Genomic DNA, 6,000 nt, shown 5'->3' with positions numbered 1-6,000 from the left:
ACTCAAGCTTGAATTGTCTGTGAATGTAGGTGAACTACAAGACCGGTGGGAGCCATTAGGTTATTGACAGTGGATGCACACAACATATGACAGGCAACCCACGGATGTTCACCTCACTAGATGAGAATGTTGATGGTCAAGATAAAATCACATTTGGAGACAACTCAAAAGGAAAAGTGCAAGGACTTGGCAAGGTGGCAATCTCAAATGATTTATCAATATCAAATGTTCTTTTAGTTGCACCCTTGAGCTTCAATTTATTATCAGTGGGACAACTCTGTGATCTTGGACTTCAATGCTTATTCACTCCATCAGAGGTTATTGTAACAAAAATGGATGATGAATCAATGGTATTCAAGGGATTTAGATACAACAACCTCTACTTAGTGGATTTCACTTCAGAAGATGCAGACTTAAGAACTTGCCTCTTCACCAAAGCTTCTCTTGGATGGCTTTGGCATAGGAGGCTTGCACATGTTGGGATGAGCACACTCAAGAAGGTATTAAAGAAAGATATGGTTAGAGGATTAAAGGATGTGGTATTTGAAAAAGACAAGCCATGCAGTGCATGTCAAGCTGGAAAGCAGGTTGCTAATACACATCCCACTAAAGCTTTCATGTCAACATCAAGGCCACTGGAACTACTTCATATGGATTTATTTGGACCTACAAATTATGTCAGTGCCGGTGGCAACCTCTACTGTCTAGTGATTGTTGATGACTTCTCAAGATACACTTGGGTGTTCTTTCTCCATGACAAATCTGAAGTTGCATCTATATTCAAGAAGTTTGCCAAGAAAGCACAAAATGAATTTGATTGCAAGATTAAGAAGATTAGAAGTGACAATGGCAAAGAATTTGACAACACCAACATTCATGAGTACTGTGATGAAATTGGGATCAAGCATGAAGTATCTGCCACATATACACCTCAACAAAATGGAGTTGTTGAAAGGAAAAATAGGACCTTGATCACCCTTGCAAGAACAATGATTGATGAGTATAACACACCGGAGAGGTTTTGGGCCGAAGCTGTCAACACTGCTTGCTATGCATCAAACAGGCTATTTCCTCACCGGCTACTTGCGAAGACTCCTTATGAACTGCTAAATGGGAAAAAGCCAGACGTCTCTTTCTTCCGGGTGTTTGGGTGCAAATGCTACATCTACAAAAAACGCCATCATCTAGGGAAGTTTCAAAGACGTTGTGATATTGGTTATCTTTTGGGTTATTCATTAAAGTCCAAAGCATATCGAGTATTCAACCATGCCACTGGCGTGGTAGAAGAAACATATGATGTGGAATTTGATGAGACTAATGGCTCCCAAGGAGCACTTGAAAATCTTGATGATGTAGGTAATGAGCCACTTAGGGAAGCAATGAAGAACATGCCTATTGGAGCTATCAAACCAAAAGAAGATGAAGAAGAGGTGCAAATCATTGACCGGCCTTCTTCATCAAATGTACCACAAGATGATGAAAAAGATGAGAGGCATGCAAATGAAGATACATTTGTCTCTCATGAACAAGCAAGGGTACAAGCCGAAGATGTTGATGCTCCAGGATCTTCTTCCCAAGTGGTTGACAGGAGAAACTCATCACTACTTCAAGCTCATCCTCAAAACCAAATCATCGGGAGTCCTTCACAAGGGGTTATTACTCGATCACATAAACATGCTAATTTTATTGAACATCACTCTTTTGTGTCTTGTGTTGAGCCTACTTGTATAGATGAGGCGCTACAGGATCCGGACTGGGTGAATGCCATGCATGAAGAACTTAACAACTTCACCCGTAACGAAGTTTGGACCCTGGAGAAGCCCCCACAAGATGCAAGAATCATTGGAACAAAGTGGGTGTTCAGAAACAAACAAGATGATCAAGGTGTGATTGTAAGAAACAAGGCAAGACTTGTCGCAAAGGGATTCTCTCAAGTTGAAGGCTTAGATTTTGGAGAGACCTTTGCACCGGTTGCTCGACTGGAAGCCATCCGTATCCTACTTGCATATGCATCATGCTATGATATAAAACTTTATCAAATGGATGTAAAAAGTGCATTTTTAAATGGCTTCATAAATGAACTTGTATATGTTGAGCAACCGCCTGGATTTGAAGACCCTAGATATCCTAATCATGCTTACAGGTTGTCCAAGGCGCTTTATGGGCTAAAGCAAGCTCCAAGGGCTTGGTATGAGCGTCTTCGCGACTTCCTCATCGAAAAGGGCTTCAAAATCGGGACCGTCGACACAACTCTCTTCACAAAGAAACATAACAGTGATATTTTTATTTGTCAAGTATATGTTGATGATATAATCTTTGGCTCGACAAATGACTATCATTGCAAGGAATTTGGTGAGTTGATGTCGAAGGAGTTCGAGATGTCAATGATTGGTGAGCTAACATACTTCCTCGGCTTTCAAGTCAAGCAAATGAAAGATGGTAACTTTCTCTCACAAGAGAAGTATACCAAAGACTTGTTGAAAAGGTTCAACATGGAGAAGTGCAAACCAATCAAGACCCCCATGCCTACAAATGGACATCTCGACTTAGATGAGGGAGGTAACCCGGTTAATCAAACTCTCTACCGTTCTATGATTGGTAGTTTATTATACCTTACCGCATCTAGGCCCGATATTATGTTTAGTGTCTGCATGTGTGCTAGATTTCAATCTAATCCTAAGAAAGCTCACCTTCGCGCTGTTAAGAGAATTCTTAGGTATCTCAGGCACACCACAAGCGTTGGTCTGTGGTATCCCAAAGGAGCTACTTTTGATTTAATTGGCTATTCCGATTCGGATTATGCCGGTTGCAAAATTGATAGGAAAAGTACTTCTGGGGGATGCCATCTGCTTGGTAGATCACTAGTTTCATGGACATCCAAAAAGCAAAATAGTGTTGCCTTGTCAACTGCCGAAGCGGAATACATTGCCGCAGGTGCTTGTTGCACATAGATTTTATATATGAAACAAACTCTTCTAGACTATGGCGTAGTTCTAGAAAAAGTACCTTTGTTGTGTGATAATGAGAGTGCTGTTAAAATTGCTAATAATCCTGTACAACACTCTCGCACCAAGCACATTGATATCCGTCATCACTTCCTTAGAGATCATGTTGCTAAAGGAGATATCATTTTAGAAGGAGTGAGGTCGGAAGATCAATTAGCGGATATTTTCACTAAGCCACTTGATAAGACCCGCTTTTGCATGTTGAGGAATGAACTAAATATTCTTAATCTCAGAAATTTTATGTGAAATGTCAAATGGTGTTGTCAAGCTTGCATTGCATATTTAAATTCCTTGTATTGCATCTAGGGCTTGTCTAACCTAGTTGAGATAACCGCCAACAAAGCGAGTGAAAAAGCTTAACTCGGGTCAAACCTGACAAGTCTTAGTTTTAAGCTTTTAGCACTTAAATTCTTACTTTCTATGCAATTATTGGTTCTTGAAATGTGCATGAGGTACTGCACTTAGGGGGAGTATTCAAAACTCAAATCACTCACGAGAACCCCTAGTGCAAACCAAAATGCAAAATTCACCATTTGCCTATTTTCTCTAAAAATTATCTAGCCTATGGCGAAATATTTTGAAAAATATATGAGGGTGCCAATACCTGTCCCAACAAGTGTTATTTTGTGTGATTATAAGTTGGGATTTGGTTTGGTTGGGAGTTAGATAGAAAAATTCAAAATTTTCCAAACTCTCCTCTGTCTGGGCTCACCGGACAGTCCGGTGTGCACCGGACACTGCACTGTGCAATGTCCGGTGCACCGGCAGCCGCGCGCTAAAATCAAATTTTCCTGTGCGCTGTCCGGTGTGCACCGGACAGGCACTGTAGACTGTCCGGTGTGCCCATCTCGCGTTTTAAAAAACGGCCCCCAGCCCGACCGAGCCAGAGGCCTCTTTCATTTCCCAGCAAGCCGCCAACTGCTCTCTGTTCTTGGCGATTTCTTTCCTCCCGGCGATCTCCCCTCACCGGCGACGACTCTCCGGCGACACTGTGCCTGCGCTCATCTTCTCTCCCTCTCTCGGTCAGCTGCTCTCCCCTCTCCTCTCCCTTTCTCTCTTGTTCTCTGACAGAAAGGCAGTGGAGCTCTATTTTCTCTCCTCTGTGCAAAATTCAAATCTCTGTGAAAACCAGTGAAACCTTGTGGCCATTTGTGTTCCTATGTGTGCCTCAAACATTCTTGCAGGTTCCTAGCTCCTTCGGGAGGGTTTTCATACCTCAAAAGGCCATTTTCCTAAAACCCTAATTCCTCGCCCTTCACGTGTTCGATGAAATGCCCAAACCAGCCAAACTCGCTCCAATTGAACCCAAATTTTTCAGGCACCTTCACCACACTTCCAGTAACCTACTTGCCAAATTTCACACCAATCCGAGATCCCAGGCTTAAATTTCACCAAAATTCCCATTTTGCGCGATCGTTTCCGAGCCGAGTGCCCAAATCCCTATTTCTTCGCCTAAATTCAAACCAAGCACACACTTCACTCATATTGACCTATATAAACCTATTCGTGAAGTATCGGCTCAATCCCATATCGTTTCGTGCCTCAATTCGAATTCCAATCATCCTATGTCACTATTTGTCTGTCAAACGCCGTTTTCACGTCGTTTGACTTCTTGATCGTCCCGTCTCGTGCCATATCTCTCTGTGTATGTATTTATTCACATGCTTATGACTATGTGACTAATACGTGCTCACCTCTTCTGTCATTTCAGTGACCTTGTTTGACCGTGTGCCGTCTCCCGTCCTGCCTGGATCGTCACATCTCGTGTGAGCTTTCCAGGTAGTCATCTCATTATTTGCTAAATCTATCGGTCATTTTTGCTCTGTGCTTAGTCTCTCTATCTCATTTGCAGACATTAGTTCAGGATGCCGCGCACGAAGAATGCGTCGACGCCAGGGGGTGGCGATGATGAGGACCCTCGTCGCCCCTTCAGGCAGGTGAAGGGCAAGACTGTCTATTTGGAGCAGCAGGAAGGCCGCAAGAAGCGGCGTACGGACGGAGAGGCTCGTGCAGCGGCAGCAGCTGCAGCAGTCGCTGCGCAGGCCGCACTTGGAGATCAGCCGCATGTTCCATCCGATCAGATTGCATTCCGTGCTCGTCGTCTCACCTCCCGGTCTCGCTCCTCCACTCACACCTCTGCTTCCACTCCGCCACCCACCCTGCCTGCTCCCGTCACTCCTATTGCTCCATCCACCTCCACAGCCAAACCCACTACCACCACTACACCAGCTTCCACTGCTACCCCTGCTCCCGCTCCCGCTTCAGCTCCTCCTGTTCCTCCACCTCGATTCCGGGAGCGTGATGAGACTGAGGTCCGTCCTCTGGTTTCGGATCCTCGTCTGTTTGATCTTCAGCGTGCTACTGCAGCACGGGTACGTCGGTTCAGGTACGTACCCGTGGAGTCTTGGCTACCAGCTCAGAGAGACCCAGCAGTTGGTGTTCTTTTCAGCACACGGATTCAGGAGTCATTCTTCAGAGCTCAGATGTCTGCTCAGATAGCGCTGCGAGTGCACCGCCTCTTGGATCTTCCAGCTTTTCTGCTTGCAGCCGGTGCTGAGTCTGAGGCGCATCTCACCTATCTGCCTGGCCTCCTGACCCTTCTGACTATCAGCGGCAGATATGTTGAGGAGTGGGTCCGCGTCTTCTACGCCTCCGTTTGGATTGACCCGGATCATCACTGGATGAGGTTCCGCTTTGAGCGAGAGGATGTCACGATCACTGCCAGTCAGATCCGTCAGCTCTTTGGATTCCCAGAGTCGACGACTCGCCTTCACAGCCTCTGCTACGGCTCTTTTGACCCTCCTCGTCGCCCTCACGGCGGTGTGGCTCCAGGGACAGCTCACGTCGCGGCTCTGTTCCGCCCGCCTTTCACAGATGGGTCGCAACGTTCTCCAGCAGACTTTACTACACCAGCGAAGTACTTATATGAGCTCATCAGACGGACACTCCTGCCGAGGATGGGATACAGGGAGGCTACCACTCATATTCAGCTTTG

This window comes from Zea mays, chromosome 6 (assembly GCF_902167145.1).
Source record: "Zea mays cultivar B73 chromosome 6, Zm-B73-REFERENCE-NAM-5.0, whole genome shotgun sequence".
NCBI lineage: Eukaryota > Viridiplantae > Streptophyta > Magnoliopsida > Poales > Poaceae > Zea > Zea mays.
This window is presented reverse-complemented; position numbering follows the sequence as displayed.